Here is a 17754-nt window from a genome sequence, read left to right on the forward strand (position 1 = left end):
GGGTGGGGCAGGGGGAGAGGGAGAAACAGCTGCCCTACTGAGCAAGGAGCTGGATGTGGGCTTCATCCCAGGACCTCGAGATTGTGTCCTGAGCTAAAGGCAAACACTTAACCAACTGAGGCATCCAAGTGCCCCTTTATTTTCAAATATTCATTGCTTTTCTGAATTTCTTTTGTAAATTTAATATTCATTTTTTATTGCTATATAGAAGCTTTGTATTTTATGTAGCAAAATAAATTCTTTCAAGATTTGGGGGACAAGTGGGTATCTGCTGCCATCACTAAAATAAATTCCTTATTTATGCAAAGAATAAAATGTGAAAAACAAAGCCATGAGAACCTAGAAGAAAAAACGGAACAATATTTTCAGTAACAGAAAGTAAAATGACTTGTAAGCATACAAAAACTACTAATAAGCAACAGAAAACTATGCCTGCAATGTGACAGCATTTTGTACCTATTAGATTAGCAAAGATCAAAAAGGTTTGGTAATGCTGTGGTGGTGAGGGTGTGAGGAAACAAAGTGTGCCAGCAAACTTTCCATCTGTATTAGGATGACTGTAACTAGTTTGTACCACTTTTATAGAGGGCAACTTTTTTTTTAATTGTTTTAAAGATTTTATTTATTTATTCACGAAGGACAGAGAGAGAGAGAGGTAGAGACACAGGCAGAGGGAGAAGCAGGTCCCTTGCGGGGAGCCTGATGTGGGACTGGATCCCGGGACTCCAGGATCACGCCCTGAGCTGAAGGCAGGCGCTCAACTGCTGAGCCACCCAGGTGTCCCGAGGGCAACTTGATTTTGCCTATCAAAATGTAAAATGTGCCTACTCTTTAATACAGCAATTACACTTCTAGAAGCTAAGCCTCCAGTTCTGCTTTACATATAAGACAAGACCAGGTACAAAGAAATGTATTTCAAATTGAAAGGAATAGCAAAAGTTTGGGAATGACCTATGTGTTCATTAAAAAGGGAGAAGTTAAGTCAACTATGCCACATGCAAGCTACAGAATACTATACAACCATTCAAAAGAGCTAGGCATATCTAGAGGATCTGATAATAGAAATCAAAGGATATTACAAAATTTTAAAAAATGTGTTAGATAAGGATTTGAGCTAACATTACTTTAAAAAAGAATATGTGTATGTGTGGGTCTGAAAAGATAAACAAGAAATAAATTTCTCAACACTGTTTATTTAATGATGCATGTTCCTCCTTTAGTATATACTGTAGTCAACCATTTTATATTGTGCGCGATCTGGTGTCAAGCCTGCTGTTAACCATTGTGATTTATAATTTAATAGCTTTTAATGTACTTCCTCCTCATTTTTTTTTTAAAGATCTTCGTGGTTATTTTTAAAAGGTTAATATTCCAAATGAATTTTTAAATTATGTTCTCGAATTCCCAAAAGTATTGTTAGACATCTGATTAAAATTGTACTGGATATATAGATTACTTTTAAAAGATACTATATGATGTTTGAGTGTTGATATTTATTTAAAGATTTATTTGTTTATTTTAGAGAGAGAGCACAAGCAGGAAGGACAGAGGGAGAGGGAGAATCTCAAGCAGACTCCACACCCAGCACAGAGCCCAACTTGGGGCTCAATCTCACGCCCCTTAGATCATGATCCTGAAGTGAAGAACCTGGGAACATACTGGGGCCCAAACCAAAGTCAGTTGCCTAACCAACTGTACCACCTACACCCCTGAGAGGAAGTATATCTCTTATTTTTTATGATTTTTTTCTTTTTTTTTCCTTAAAAAAGGAAATTTTTTCCTCCAGATTGGAGCCCAAAGCAGGATTTGAATCATGACCCGAGCTAAGCTCAGAGTTAGATGCTCAACCAACTGAGCCACCCAGGCACCCTATCTCTTCTTTATTCAAATATTTTTGTCTCATAAATTCACATTTAAAGTAAGTTTTAAGGCAGCCCGGTGGCTCAGTGGTTTAGCACCGCCTTCAGCCCAGGGCGTGATCCTGGAGACCCCAGATTGAATCCCATGTTGGGCTCCCTGCATGGAGCCTGCTTCTCCCTCTGCCTGTGTCTCTGCCTCTCTCTCTCTCTGTGTCTCTCATGAATAAATAAATAAATAAATCTTTAAAGTAAGTTATTAATTTCTTTTACTATTCACTTCTAGCTATTTAATTGTGGTTATTATAAATAGGATTCCTTTTATATTGTATGTTCTGACTATGGTTTGTACATGGGAAAATTCTCCATTTTGATGTTAATTTTTTTTAAAAGATTTTATTTATTCATTCATGAGAGACACAGAGAAAGGCAGAGATACAAGAAAGAGGGAGAAGCGGGCTCTATGCAGGGAATCCAATGCGGGACTCGGTCCAGGGACCCCAGGGTCACGACCTGGGCCGAAGGCAGGCGCTAAACCACTGAGCCACCCAGGGATCCCTTGATTTTGAATTTTTTTTTTAAAGATTTTATTTATTTATTCATGAGAGACAGACAGAGAGAGAGAGAGGCAGAGACACAGGCAGAGGGAGAAGCAGGCTCCATGCTGGGAGCCTGACATGGGATTCAATCCGAGGTCTCCAGGATCAGGCCCTAGGCTGAAAGCGGGTGCTAAACCTCTGAGCCACCTGGGCTGCCCTCTTGATGTTAATTTTTAAAACTGGTTACTTTACTTCATCTTTTATTGCTTTTAAGAGTTTTTCATTTATTTATTTATTTATAATAAATTTATTTTTTATTGGTGTTCACTTTACCTTTTAAGAGTTTTTCAATTGATCTTTGGAGTTTTCATATAATTAGCAAACAAATGACAATCCTAACTTATGTTCAGTATTTAATTTTGTATTTCTATTCCATATGTCACTGGATTTCTATTCCATATATCTATCATATCCTTTCATGGTATGATAATGAGCCCCCTTGCCATGTTTCTGACTTCAATGCGAATAATTGTGTTTCATTATAAAACAAGTTTCTGGATTGGGTATAAAATATATATTGTTAAATTATTCTAAATTCTTTTAAAGTTTTTAAGGAATGATGGCTGGATTTTACAAAATTCATTTCATTATCACCTGAAACACTCATACAGATTTTTTTTCTTCCTTGACTTATTAATATATTCTCAACCAAATGTATTATTATTGAATCATTCTTATATACATATACTATTGAATCTATTATTGAATCATTCCTATATACCATAATTCCTCTAAATTTTGCCATAGCATTTGTAACATAGTTCTGGGCTCTACTTGTATTTTATGTATTTTAATTTTACATTATATCCAAAAGGAGATTAACTTGTAGATTTCTCTTTTGTGTAACCAGCCTTTTACCTCATACAGAAGGATTACTAGTGAAAAAGCCTTGAGGGCAACCGCCTGAAATGGACTTAACAACAACAAAAAAAAACAATGCTCACAACACTGGTTTGTCTACTTTTGAGAAAATTTCCAACACTATACTTTTTATATTTTCTTTCCCACTTGAACTTGCAAGCTATTCCAAGTATTATGGATTTGCTTTTCTTTCTAATAAATACATGAACTTTCTTTCAGTGGCAAGCCGAGGCAGATGTTCAACCTTAACCCTTGTCATACACGAATCAGAACACTTAAAAACTCCTATTTCAGAAAATAAGGGAAGGACTGGGGAAAGGGTTCCCATCCCTCACTTCTGTCTCCAGTTCAACTGGGCTGGCCTTCTCACTGTTATTTACTTTCACCACTCTATTTTGTGTTGTTGCACTTTGGTTAATGTTGTTTCCTTCAATTGTCTTTTTACATGTCATTCATCCCACTACCTACCCTTTAAAAGGCCATTTTAAATTCCTCTGGCTCCTTAATCTTACTAATCCAGCCCATTCAACCCAGCACAGCCTTTCTCTCGTCTGCTACATTTTGGCTGCACATTCTAGCCATAATCTCAAATTGTTTCAAGAATGCTACTTTTCTTTCTTAGGCTCTCTGTGGTTAGCTCCCTGAGGGCAAGGACCTTATCTTAAAATTTTGCTGTGCATTTTCCATTGTATTTAGCGCTGTGAGTAATTACATTCGGTGCATACTTGCAAGGCATATTTGACTGAACACATCCATCACAGTTATTCATTTAGTAAATGAGATAATGAAAAGTCAAGTGCTCGCCAAAGGTAAATCATTACTATTAATTCCCTCATTCATCATACATGTACAGCAGCCTCAGGGGGCTAGGGAACCCAGGATCGCAGTTTTAATTTCGCCTCAGATCTCACCATTTTGGAGGCAGCCATGAGGTTTAGATTCACCTGGGGCACAACACTATCAGCCCAGGACCCCATGTACCCCCAGGTACCCACCCTATCCAGAGTGGACCAGGTTCCCTTAGACCTCTGAGAATAAACCCAAACTTTTGAGACTCAGATGACAAGATAGTGTTTGCTCCTGAATTCAGGAAGACTTCCCTGCTCATTGTTGAAACCCAAATCCTTCTGTCTGCAGGAGGGGGGAATAGCTACCAGGACATAACTTTGCCAAGTGGCAATGTGTAGTCCTATACTATAGAAAAATGGATATTCTTTATTTTATTCGATTACGTCGAACCTTTCACTTAATTTTTTTTAACTTGAGGATGATCTTAGTTTCAGAGGACTTTTAACCTAAGAATTTACATACTTCCCCCCCCTACAAAAAATAGGAGGATTTGGGTTTCCCCGAGGGCATATGGGGCTGACGAGCGCTGCCCGCACAGCTCTGCGGATGCGCCCAGAGCCTGCTTGCGCTGCCCCCCGCCGTTTGCACGCTGCTGCACTGCTGCACCGACCGGGCGCAGCGCTGCCCTCCCTTCCCTCTTCTCCTCGCCCCTGCAAAGCCCCAGTCCGCCCGGGGAGAATATGGAAACAAGGCTGGAGGCAAGGGAGGGCGAGCGGGGCGGGGCTATCTAGATTCACAGGGGAAGAGCAAGCAGTTAGACACTTTCCCCTCTTCCTCACACTCCCTAGGGCCCCAAAGTCCCGCTTCTGAAGTTGGAACGTGGGGGCGTGGGGGCGACCGGCTGCGTTTTCAACTTGGCCTGAAATTAGGAGTCCGCACTGCAGGGGGACAGGTACTTTGCAGCCCCGCGATCTGCCAGAGCGTCTGCTCGGCCACAACCCGAAAAGCGAGGCCCCGGGCACCGGTTGTCATGGGAACCGGGGCGCAGGTCTCCGCGGCGATCTCGTCCCCCGGGAGGGGGCGGAGCCGGAGGCCGGGAGGGCCAATGGGCGGAGGGGAGCGCCGGGAGGGGGCGGGCTTGAGTGACGGCAGCGGGGGCGGGGCCGGGGCTGCGCGGGGCGGGGCCGGGGCTGCGCGGGGCGGGGCCGGGGCTGCGGGGGGCGGGGCCGGGGCTGCGGGGGGCGGGGCCGGGGGCGGGGCCGCGCGGCTGCCTGCGGCGCGGCGGGGGCTGTGCTAGTAGCTGCGGCGGCCGTGGTGCGGCGAGGGTCCCACGCCATGCTCGCGGCCCCCGGCGCCCGTCTCGCTGGCGCGCTGCGCTCGCTCGCCCCCCGCTCCGCCTCGGCCCGGTCGGCAGCGCTCGGAGCCCGCTGCAGGAGCTGAGCCGGCCCGCGCCGTCCCGCGCCGGAGGCTGTGGCTGCAGAGGCTCTGGGAGGCGCGCCGAGCGCGGGAGGGCGGAGAGGGTGCTCGGCGCTCCGGGGTCCGGCGGTCGGCGGGGGCCGCCGCGGAGGGGCGTTTCCGAGGCGAGGAGGAGAAGGAGATGCGGCTCCCCTTCCCCCCGTCCCCAGGCTCCTTCTTCGGCTCCCCCGGCGCACGCCCGCAGCAGCTCCGCGAAGCGGCGGTGGCCCTCGGCGCCCGAGGCTGCAGCCGGCGGCCCGCCCCGACGCCGCGTCCCCTCGGCCCTTGCTTCGCGCCGCAGTAGCAGGACCGGGTCTCCGGGAGACGGGGTAAGGACGGGAGCGGCCCGGGGCTCTGGCGTGCATCTGCAGAGGCGCAAAGCAAAGTGCACCGCGCTCCCTCTGCGCCTTCTCCCCGCCCCCCCCCTGCTCGCTCAGCTTCTGCCCTGGGCCCCCGAGCCGGCTCCTCTGTGGCCCTGCGGGAGAACGAACTTCGCTTTGCTTTCCGTGGTGGGGTGGCCGGGATGGGAGGATGGGGGAGGATGGGATGAACCTCCATTGTGCATTAGGTGGATCCGCCTTCTCCGCGGAGGAAGGCCGGATTCCTGGGGGAGCCAGAGATTGGGAGGTAGCAGGGGGTGACCTCGCCCCGTCGTGCTGCTCCGGCTCTGCGCCGTGCGGGCCACGGGAGGGGATCCCGGAGTCTGTTTCTAATTTCTGTAAATGGCTGTGGACATGCTGTGGTCAGAGGCCGCCCAGAAGAATGTGTGTGTGTAAGGGCTCAGAGCGGAGGGGGCGGGAAAGGAGGAAGACGGGCCGAGGGAGAGACGCTGCCTGATGCAAGCTCTTTTATTGCTTCTCTTCTCCTTGCCTCTGTTAAATCTCGCCACCCCCCTCCCACCCCGCCTTTGCTCTTTGCAGGATTCTTAGTACGGAAAGCTAAAGCTTGCTAAGGTCGAGTAAGTTCTTACAAAGTTTAATTGCCCCGTGTTGCGAATATACTGGAGAAGAGGGAATGGGGAGAAATATTGCCACTAAACTAGATTTGGGGGATCCCTGGGTGGCGCAGCGGTTTGGCGCCTGCCTTTGGCCCGGGGCGCGATCCTGGAGACCCGGGATCGAATCCCACGTCGGGCTCCCGGTGCATGGAGCCTGCTTCTCCCTCTGCCTGTGTCTCTGCCTCTCTGTTTCTCTCTGTGTGACTATCATGAATAAATAAATAAAATCTTTAAAAAAAAAAAATAAATAAATAAACTAGATTTGGAGCAATGCGGTGTTCATTGGCCTTGCCCGTATGATTGACACCTCCACGCAACTTGCAGCTAATCTCTTCCACAGCCTTGTGTCCTGGTCGTTTAATTGCATCTTTGAAACAACAAACGCGGTGACTTCATAGGGAGCTGCCTGGAGCTGAGTTTACCTCTCAGAAAATGGGGCAATCGGGTTTGTTTTCAAGGCGGGGACCTGAACAAAATGTGGGACACCTGATCTGCGGTCTGAAGGGCCCTCGTAACTAGTTAGCAAGACTTAAACGTTTACATCTATAGACTTAACCAGAGGATGGGGAAATAAAGAAAAGCCGCTCTAATATGAAACAAGTGTTGGTATTTTCTCGAATTCGTGGTGACTTGGGTTAGCAGGATCAAAGTGAAAAAACTTGCATCACGCTCACTGGCTGCTTGTGGTCGTGCTTTGATAAGCCTTGCTTCTCCTTTTAATATCAGCATTTTTTGTTAAGCTTATGCTTGTATTAATTCAAGTAAACTCAGAGGCGAACTAACTGCTCTATCGACCAATCCTAAATTTATTATACCTTTGCAGAATCACATTGTGTTCTAACTTTGATGTTCTAGAGGCTCTGTGGGAGTTTGTGTGGGGGAGAAGGTAGGATGGAAGCTGGAATTGAAGCTAGGAAAAATATCTCTGGTTAGTTATTAAGAAAAGATTAATTTGTAGTGACTTTGACTTTACAATTAGGGAGTTGTAAAGTTGCACTAGACTTTTACCATTACTTAAGGTTTGTCTTTTGAATTTACATTTGCCCCGCCAAAATGTTTACTTGGATGTAAGGCCTACTTAGTTTTCAGAGGGTGATTACTAGCTTCCAAAAATATTCATAAATAACTTTTCATGTCACGAGTAACACGTATTATTAAAAACCAATGCCAATTTAAGGGATGAATTTTGGCACTGTAATAGGGATCAGAAGTTGTAGAACTTAACATTATAATTTTCTGGAGGCCTCCCCCCAGTGAAGGAAGGGAATGTGGGAATTGGCTAATCAGTTGTTTCTGGGTAGATCATAGGTATCATTCTTTAATGAATGGAGCTTATGTATTCTTTATTATTAAGAAAAAGCATGCCAAGTTCTTACCTTATTCCACTTTTAATAGGCCAAGGATTGGATGGGGGTGCATTGTAGCTTCACTTATAGCAATTGAACATATTTTTTCCAAGCTCATCCAATTGCCCAGCTCCACACATACTGAAGGAAAGGACTACTGGGGATGAGCTACTGCTACTGCTTCCTCTTTTTAAATAAGTATTTATGATTTTTAAAGAAATTAAGAAATTTTTTGTGGTATAATTAAATAGTAATTAATAGCATTTGAAATTGAAAAGAAACACTACCATACACCAAGCCAGTGCATTTAGGAGTTAATCTTGTCAATATATTCTTATTTTGGAATATGCTCTGGGAAGAAGTCTGTGCCATTAATTAGAACAGTGAGTTGAAGGTATTCTCCTTTCTAGCCTCTGATGGAAGTAAATGTGACTCGTGTTAATGTCACTTTACTTGGTAGGGGCCTTGTAAAGGAGAAAAGATACTGAGTCTCAGAAGGATTAGCGCTGATAGATAGGTAGGGTGTAGGGGTCTGTTGTTCTGGATTTATCCTTTTTTTTCCCTGTCTGAGAAACTTTCGTCTTTAATTTGAAAATTAAGATGGATTGAACAACTCAGGAACTGAGTTTTTAAAAGATTGCTTTTAATAGGTAAATTAATGTAAGACTTTCAGTGACCTAGGTTAAAATAAAAGTTCCACACTAAGTATAAATATGTCATATCAAAACTGTGGTCTGTAAACTGCTCTGTGAGGAGCAGTTTAATAATAATATTATTATTATTCCAATAATAAAGGGGGTTAAATGAAAAAAATCCTTAAACCCCCTGTCTTATTCCTGTTTAGTGTTAGGCAGCTGTGAAGAAGCATCTTGTTCTATCCTGTCCGAAGAATGTGTGACTATATCTAATAGCTTATGAGGCAGTAGGAGACCAATTGTTTAAGTTCTTAGTATAAAAGGCAGATACTTCTAAATGGTCTAGTCTAGAGGCTGGTATAGATTTGAACCTTAGACAAACCTGTTTTTCCCAGGGTTTGCTATCAGCTACCTGGATAATACGGCAACAGGGCTGGTTAAGCACCTGTTTTAGTGTGTTTGCCTTATCCTGTGCTCCACCACTGAATCCTGTTCTTTCTTTTCCTTTTTTTTTTGTTTGATTCCAGTGTGAAAATTGGCTGTAACAAATTTCCCTAGAGAGAATCTTTTTGCTGTAGAGTATGGACTGGATGTCTGATAAGCAGGTGTCCAATTCTAGAGAATATCTTTAAATTTACTTTCCTCAATCTGTAAATAAATTAATCATAACTACCTCCCAAGGTATGTTGAGGATGAAATTAAATGATATACACAAAATTGGCAAAGGCAAGTTGACACTCAATAGTTCATTTCGTTCCTTTCTAATCTCTTTTACATAATTGAATAACATACAGTGATAACAAAAATTTATGATTGTATTTCTGAGTGTTTAGAATGTGTAGCTCATATATAGCCCTCAGGTGTTTTGATTTGAATTTGGGTGGTCCAAGGCCCTCTTTGCTTACCAGCAAAGAAATGTCTTTAGTTGCACACTGTGTCTATGCTTAATAAAGAGTTTTTCATTTTCTTTCAAGTTTAGTAATAATGAACTCTGGCTGCATGTTAGAATCACCAGGGTAACTTTAAAAAGTTTTTATGCCCAGGACTCAACCCAAACCAATAAAGCCAGAAGCGTGGTGGGGGAAGAGACCCAGGCATCCATATTTTTGGAGCTCCCTCAGAAATTACAACTTGGAGCAAACTTGTGAACCAATATTCTAGTCCTCTCTAGAAGATGAGTATAGAAAATTTGTCCCCATAAATGCAGCAACGTTTTCATGTTATGTCATAGTTCTTTCCTCTTCATAAATCACAAAAATTAAAAAAAAAAACACTATGTCTTAGAAGCATCTATGTATCTGCTCATCTACAAGACTTTTACTATTTGAATCAGAATTTAGGGTACAAATTTACCCTCTACTTCCTTAGTGCTGCACTGTCCAATGCTGTAGTCCCAGACACATGTAGCTAAATTTACGTTAATTTCATTAGATGCAATTTAAGATTCAATTTCTCATTCCCACTAATCATATTTGAAGTGCTCAGTAGCCACTTGTGGCTAGTAGCTGCTATATTGGGCAGCTCAGATATGGAACCTTTCTGTAATCACAAAATTCTGTTATTACCTGAAGAGTTTTTAAAAATTTTTACCTTTTTATTATAGTATACTTGATATACTACCTAGAGGTTTTGAAATTTATATTCCATTTTCTCAACATCTGAAATGGGTGTGTATATTCATTTTCTTCAGATTTATACTTTAAAATATATACTTTTTGATAGTTTTTTCTAATGCAGAGAAATACCATATATTTGATGCTTATATTACATCTTTTCCCAATCTGCTATACCTAGTTATAAGTTTTTCCTTTTCAAAATTAACTGAGACGTGGAACTTCAATGTACTTGTGTGTATTATTTGTATCTGTATGCCCTGAATCTAACCAATGGCTTAATTTCTCGTGTACTACAACAGTTTCAAGTCAGGAAATAGAGAAAGTCATCATTTCCTTGCAAGTGTTGGAATTCGCTTCAAGGTTTTTCTATCTGGTGAAGGTGTTTTGGGGTTTTTTTTTCTTTTAATTATGAAGACTCTTAGTTGTCATATGATTGAATTTTCCATTAGAAAATGATCATATTAGTTCTAACATAAACATAACATGAGAGACTTTATTTTTTCCCACTAGGGAAAGCATCCCCTTCAACACAAAATGAGGTTCCTAAACAATTTGAGGTGGTTGGAAGCTAATAGATGTCATGAATTTTATTGGTGTTTACCATTTGTTAACTACTGTAGCACAGCTTAGAATAAACTGTACCATATGTATAGTCCCTCTGACTTGTATACCCTCTCCCCTAACATCTAAAATACCAGTTTTCTTTATTGGTTTAGGGTGTTCTGAGTAGACACGGAAACACTTTATTTTAAATTAAAAGTATTTTTTTTCTATTGGTAGATGGTACTTTTTTTTTTTTTAACATAAACACATGCTTTTCTTTTTTTACCTACTCAGATCAGACAAGTTGCATCCAGAATAATGAGTTATTTTGTTGAAAGGATGCCTGATGGAATGTTTTGTGTACATTATCATTTTCATGTTTTGATGCTTTCCCACTTAGATCTAATGTAGCCTGTGGAACAAAAATGAAACTTACGTGTTGAATAACTTAAAGTTAGAATTTATATAACTTGGGAATGTGGTAGAAATATTCAAAGTTGGTGTTTTTGTTTGTTTGTTTTGGATGTTTTTGGAAGAAAGATAGAGCCTAAGCATTTTTTAAAAATAAGGGAACTCTTAAGAAATTTAGTTTCTCTCAGCACTGCTAAGTATTACACGTTTTTTTCTAGAAAAGTGTAATTTTTAAAATAAACATTTAAACTATTAAGAAATGATTGATTACATTAGGTCTTAGTGTGGTCAGATATTTCTTCTGGAGAAAATAATGTAATTCAGTTTTGAAGTAAAAAATAATCAGTATTTTGGTACAAGAATTTCCCTTATTGTAAGGTTCTGATTTATTCCCGCCTCAGTGTCTTTCATATTCTTGACCTGTCCTGAGATGTAATTTTATGAAATTATTTGAACATAGTATTAATTCACTCTTCACCCAGTCTGTTTTAATTTTATTCTGATGCTAGTATCTATACTTAAAGGTATGAGTGTCAGACAGTGTTTCAAATGTAATGTATTGCAGTTTTCTAAGTATTGTGTGAAAATCTACCAAAGCTAAAATAGATCCTTATAGCTGTACTTCATGAAAGCTAGAATAGGTGTTTTGTTCAAACAAAAAACAAAACAAAACCCTGATAATTAAAGTATATAAATATAGGGACACCTGGGTGGCTCAGCGGTTGAAAGTCTGCCTTTGGCTCAGGGCCTGATCCTGGATTCCCCGGGATCGAGTCCCATATCGGGTTCCTTGCATGGAACCTGCTTCTCCTCCCTCTGCCTATGTCTCTGCTCTTATTCTGTGTTTCTCATGAATAAATAAAATCTTAAAAAAAAAAAGTATATAAATATAATAGAAACTTTAATTCAGGAATGATCAATTATCAAGTCTGATAGATATAACTGTATTGCCGATATTTATCATTCAGCTCAGTTCAATCAGAACTTTGAAATTCTGACACTGCTTTGAGATGTATACAAATTACTAGCAAAAAGGAAATGTGCTATTACACAGTAGCAGGAATACTATTACTTCAGTTATAATTCAAGTCAACATACCCTCCACAACTCATATGATACAATTCTTAGAATGAAAAATCTAGACTGTATTCTCCATTATTAAAATTTAATAGGAATTTCCTTTAATCCTTAAATAAAAGGAAGCATCTTAGTGTGGCCACATAATATATCATTCTCATGGTGTAACTGATGAACACCATACTGAGTTATGTTTTTAAGTAAGATTACAACTGACTCTTTCTCAGTGTTTATGTTAATACATCAAGACTTCTAACTTCAAAGGAATTTTAAGATTGTATTGAGATACCACGGTTTAAATGAAAAATGAGTAATACTGTTCTTCCAACTAAATGGATAAAAAAAAACAACACTGTTGGTGTCCCAAATTTGTCCAAGTTTCTTAACCTCATTGTACTTTAATTTCCTCATCTGCAAAATGAGGATAATAATCAGGACTCTTTTTTTTTTTTTTTTTTTATGATAGTCACAGAGAGAGAGAGAGAGGCAGAGACACAGGCAGAGGGAGAAGCAGGCTCCATGCACCGGGAGCCCGACGTGGGATTCGATCCCGGGTCTCCAGGATCGCGCCCTGGGCCAAAGGCAGGCGCTAAACCACTGCGCCACCCAGGGATCCCTAATCAGGACTATGGGATTATTTTAAGGACAAAATGAGTTAATACATGTAAACACTTAGAGCAGTACCTAATGCAAAGTATGTATTTTATAAATATTAGCTGTTATTATTTTTGGTATACTGTGGTTTTTAACAGATTGGTTTTTTTTAACACTGGGTAAAAGTAATATGTGAACTTAAATGTGCTTTTTTGTCTGAGCTTGTAGCACTACTTTTTTCCTTGAGTTACATATTTCTTTCACTCATTACTTGCGCTTCTTGGTGTAGGTGATGTGTGCCTGATTTTTGGCCACTTTGTGGAACTTATAAAAATAAATGTCATTCTCTTCAAACTACCCATTTTTAGAACATCTCCTGTTTTGGAGTTACTTTTGAAACGTAGCATGCTTTTTTGAATCTCCATTTTAGTGGCACACCTCTTTGAGAATAGATTTGATTCCTTTAAATAATAGATTTATTCTTGTTTTAGAAAGGGGAATGTTTAAGGAATATAATTTGAATTAAAATGAAAAGTGCTTATAAAGTAAAAGAAGTGATTTTTAAAATATGGCTCTAAATGTAATTAGAAAAGAGAGTCCTGGAAATGTTTCTGATATTATATTTGAGGACAAGGGTATGTATTTTTCTAAAGTATCTATTTTGAAGATAATCCTCTTAGATATATAAATTCTAGTACATTAAAAAATAAATTCTAGTATATCTAAATGTACATGTTCACAGTCTCACACAGTTATTAGCTAATACTGTAAATTTTTTAGAAATTGTTGCTGTGCTCCTGAGAGTGTTGTAGGGCATAGACTAAAATCGCTTAGAATGTATTTATGGGCATACTTCCCAACTAATACTATGAACACTTTTAGAACCTTTAATATGCTAGTATGCCTTATTAATCTCCCTTATTAATTAACTAAATTTCATTTATTTGTCAGCAAGTACAGATGTCTTGGCATCTCTCATAATAGGAGTGCTGATTTGAAGGACACCTGGGTGGCTCAGTGGTTGAGTGTCTGACTTCGGCTCAGGTCATGATCCCGGGATCCAGGGATTGAGTCCCGCATCAGGCTCCCTGTGGGGAGCCTGCTTCTCCCTCTGCCTATGTCTCTGCCCCTCTCTCTTGTGTCTCTCATGAATAAATAAATAAAATCTTTGAAGAAAAAAAAAAAGGAGCGCTGATATGGGAAATGCTGCCTGAGATATTCTTTGTGTTTGCTCCATCCAAGACCACTGCAATGAATTATTTGTTCTGCTTTTTACAATTAGAAATTGCATTGGATTGCTAGTACAAGAGACCTAAATACTGTGTACAAGGTACAGTGGCCTAAAGAAGATAGGGATTTATTTTTCTCTGACATAATATTCCAGAGCAAGTATGGGAGTTTCAGGACATGGCAGTGAACTCAGATATCTTTTTTTCTTCTCCACATCCTAGTGCATGGCCTTCATCCTCAAGATGGTCTGTGGTCACAAAATGACTACCAGCATTCTATTCAAAATGTATTGTCTTTCCAGGCAGGCAGAATATGGAAGAAATGGGGAAAATGGCAAAAAAAGGTGTGCCTTTCAGATAAGTCAGATACTTTCAAAAAGTTTTTTTTGAAAGTCCTACCTAGTGACTTCTATTTATACTGGCCACCCCTACTTGCAAGGGAAGCAGGGAGTTCTAGTCTTTTGCTGGATAACTTGGCTATCCCAAAACTAATTAAGTAGAATAAATATTGAGGATTCAATTATTGTTGCCAGAGTTCTTAACAGCTGATCTCCATTTGTTTCCAGTTTAGTGGAATTTCGTTGTAGTATGCAAAGATAAATTATAGATCATATGCTAGGTTTTTTGGGGGATGGGAGGGAGCTTGGTTTTATTGACTTGCCAATTGATATTTAACCATAAATAATGTTAATGAAAGTGTCTTGACCTGGAAGATATTTAAGAAACGGGATTTATTCTCTGTGCAGGCTGGATCATGGCCATTAAAATTATTTGGTACTTTTATAGTTTGTATTGTTTGATACTTAATTTCTTGTAATAATATGTCTTCACACAATTTTTTTAAAAATTAGTATTTGACTTATCATTGACATTTTAAATTGAGTTATGGTTGACCTTTAGCAAAACAGAGTTAATGTATTCATTTTTTATAAGTTTTTAGCTTTTGTGGAAACTATAGGTTGTGTTATGATTTATTCACATTCAGACATACATTAGGAAGCAGTGTAGTAGAAAGAACACAGTTTAAATCTAGGTAATCTTTGATTTGCATTTAGCTCTTAGTAATTAGAGGCATTTGGGATAAGACTTTTTTTTTAAGATTTATTTATTTATTCATGAGAGATTTATTTATTTATTTATTCATGAGAGATGCAGGCTGAGAGAGAGGCAGAGACATAGGCAGAGGGAGAAGCAGGCTCCTCACAGGAAGCCGGATGTGGGACTCCATCCCAGATCCCAGGATCACAACCTGAGCTGAAGGCAGGCACCCAACCACTGAGCCACCCAGGTGTCCCTGGGATAAGAAATTTAATCTTGGGGAAAAAAAATAAATTTAATCTTGGGTCTGATCTGTAAAATGGATATAGTAATACCTACCTCATAAGGTTTTGTGAATTTTATTCCTGAGTTATTACACGTACAAAATGATTGTGTCCAGTGAATCAGCTTACAAGAATTCTTTACCTTTTCACTTCCCGCTTCAGCTGTATATGTATTGGGGAAATACCAGCCAGAAATATGACTAATAATCATGAGACAAAAGTATGAGACAAAGCATTTATCATCTAAATTTTAGCCTCTCTAGTATATATTGTCTTGATTAGGTTATTGACTATGCCTTGGTTATCAGATTGTTTTTTTTTTAATGTAAGATGTTTTTATTTTATTATTTATTATTAAATTTATGATATTTATTATATTACTTATTGTTGTTTTTTTCTTAAAGATTTATTTATTTATTTTAGAGAGAGAGAAAGGGTGAGGGAGATAGAATCTCAAGCAGATTCCATGCTAAGTGAGGAGCCTGTTGCAGAGCTTGATCTCACAACCCAACATGACCTGAGCCAAAACCAAGGGTTGGGTGCCTGATTGCCCCACCCAGGTGCCTCTATGTAAGATCTTTATAGACATAGTAGCTACATATAGGTGGTGTTAAGGCTAAATTGATTGACATTTTAAAGGAAATAAAGTGAGCAAACCTGCCATATCCCTTTGAATATGTGGAAAATATGGAAATTGGTAGAAAAAAATACCTACAGGATTGAGTATAGTTAAAATAACCACAATTAAAAATGTTTTATAAGTAATATAAATTTATTTTGTTTTGAATGTCTTGGTTTTTGTCTAAATAAGTAAATTTACCCAGCTACCCAGGGGCACTGGGTAGCTCAGTCAGTTGAATGCCTTTGGCTCAGGTATAATCCCCGACCCACATAGGGCTTCTGCTCAGCCGAAGTCTGCTTCTCCTTCTGCTCTTCCCCTGCTGCTTGTGCTCTCTCTTTTTCTCTCTTGCTCATTCCCTCTCTCAAGTAAATAAATAAAATCTTACAAAAAAAAAAAAAAGTTATACAGCTGTAAAGTATTTGACTATTCTGTGTTCAGAATTTTTTTCTGTATTTTGAGAAATATTGAAAAATAAAAGGAAAATAGTTCCTATCAAAAACCTTAAAATAGGGGATCCCTGGGTGGCTCAGCGGTTTAGCTCCTGCCTTCAGCCCAGGGTGTAGTCCTGGAGACCCGGGATCGAGTCCCACATCGGGCTCCCTGCATGGAGCCTGCTTTTCCCTCTGCCTGTGTCTCTGCCTCTCTCTCTCTCTCTCTCTCTGTGTTTCTCATGAATAAATAAAATCTTAAAAAAAAAAAAAACTTAAAATCTAGGCTTAAAATGCAGACAGGAAACCCTTATATATATTAGAAAACAGTGAATAAGTACAAGAAAACTGTTAAGGAAGAAAGTGTGGCTTGATTCTATCAGAATTCATATAGGGGCTAGAGCCTGACACTATTTTGAAGATCTTCTTAGATGTCTGGGACTGAGCATGGTGTTATCAACAGAATAAAAGATTTGAGTGAGTAGATTCAGAAGAGGAGGTTTTTTAAGAAGCACTGAAGATGGCCTGTGAAAGTGAGGGAAGTATTGGGACAGGGAAGGAAGTATCTAAAGAGTAAAAGAGCTGGGGAAGTGCAATGCTAAAGAAGTGCATTTAGGAAGGTCTGTCAGGGAATATACGACCTTTTGGTGCCAAGGTGCCAGATGCCACAGGGAGCCAAAGAAAGATGACTGAAGAAAAGTAGAAGAAAAAGAATGGTATGATCAATAGAATGTTATTACCTTCAAAAGCAGCACTTTACTGATAAGGAGGGGAATAGGAAGGAAATTGAAATGGAGGATAGCATTTGGTGGCAAAACAGGTGATATTTGGATGATCTAGAAGATTTCATAGGTCAGAAAAAAAATATTTTTAAGACATGATGGTAAAATGACAGATTCTAAAGGAAGTGATACCAGAAAAATTGAAACAGTAATTTCCTTTTGTGAGGCTCTGGATGGGAAGGAATGAGCCCTAGGTAGAATTGTTAGCATTAGTCACAGGAGAGCAACTTTTCTGTAAGGTTGAAGGCAAAGCTATGAAGACAGATGTAGGCCTGTTGATGCATAGACACGAAAATAAGGTGGTGTAGGAGAATTCACACTTAATGCTATTATCTTAAGAAAGTGCTGTCAGAAGGGGCAAGATTACCTGCTTTTAAGTATGATTTTTGGGTAGTGGTGAAGAATATGAAGTTTGAGGAGAGAGGCAAAGTTCAGATAGAAATCATCATTGCTGGGAAAGTAATGGGATATTGATAAAATATTTATAGGCCAGGGCACCTGGGTGTTTCAGTGGTTGAACGTCTGCCTTCAGCTCAGGGCATGATCCTGGGGTCCTGGGATTGAATCCAGCATCAGGCTCCCCACAGGGAGC

General features: G+C 40.0%; 1 protein-coding gene and 1 long non-coding RNA gene across 14 annotated transcripts in view; one reads left to right on the forward strand and one right to left on the reverse strand.

Moving 5' to 3' along the window:
- Positions 1-5195, reverse strand: part of LOC144304290 (uncharacterized) — an 84960-nt gene extending 79765 nt beyond the window's left edge. For all 5 annotated transcript variants that reach the window (XR_013371209.1, XR_013371208.1, XR_013371210.1 and 2 more), the window contains exon 1: positions 5062-5195. This is a non-coding gene — a long non-coding RNA (uncharacterized LOC144304290). The remainder of the gene's footprint in view (positions 1-5061) is intronic.
- A 559-nt stretch (positions 5196-5754) lies between these two features.
- The window catches only part of PTPN13 (protein tyrosine phosphatase non-receptor type 13), a 202668-nt gene continuing 190668 nt past the window's right edge, over positions 5755-17754 (forward strand). For all 9 annotated transcript variants that reach the window (XM_077882792.1, XM_077882784.1, XM_077882787.1 and 6 more), the window contains exon 1: positions 5755-5889. The gene's annotated coding sequence lies outside the window, so the exon portion shown is untranslated. The remainder of the gene's footprint in view (positions 5890-17754) is intronic.

This window comes from Canis aureus, chromosome 33 (assembly GCF_053574225.1).
Source record: "Canis aureus isolate CA01 chromosome 33, VMU_Caureus_v.1.0, whole genome shotgun sequence".
NCBI classification, from domain to species: Eukaryota; Metazoa; Chordata; class Mammalia; order Carnivora; family Canidae; genus Canis; species Canis aureus.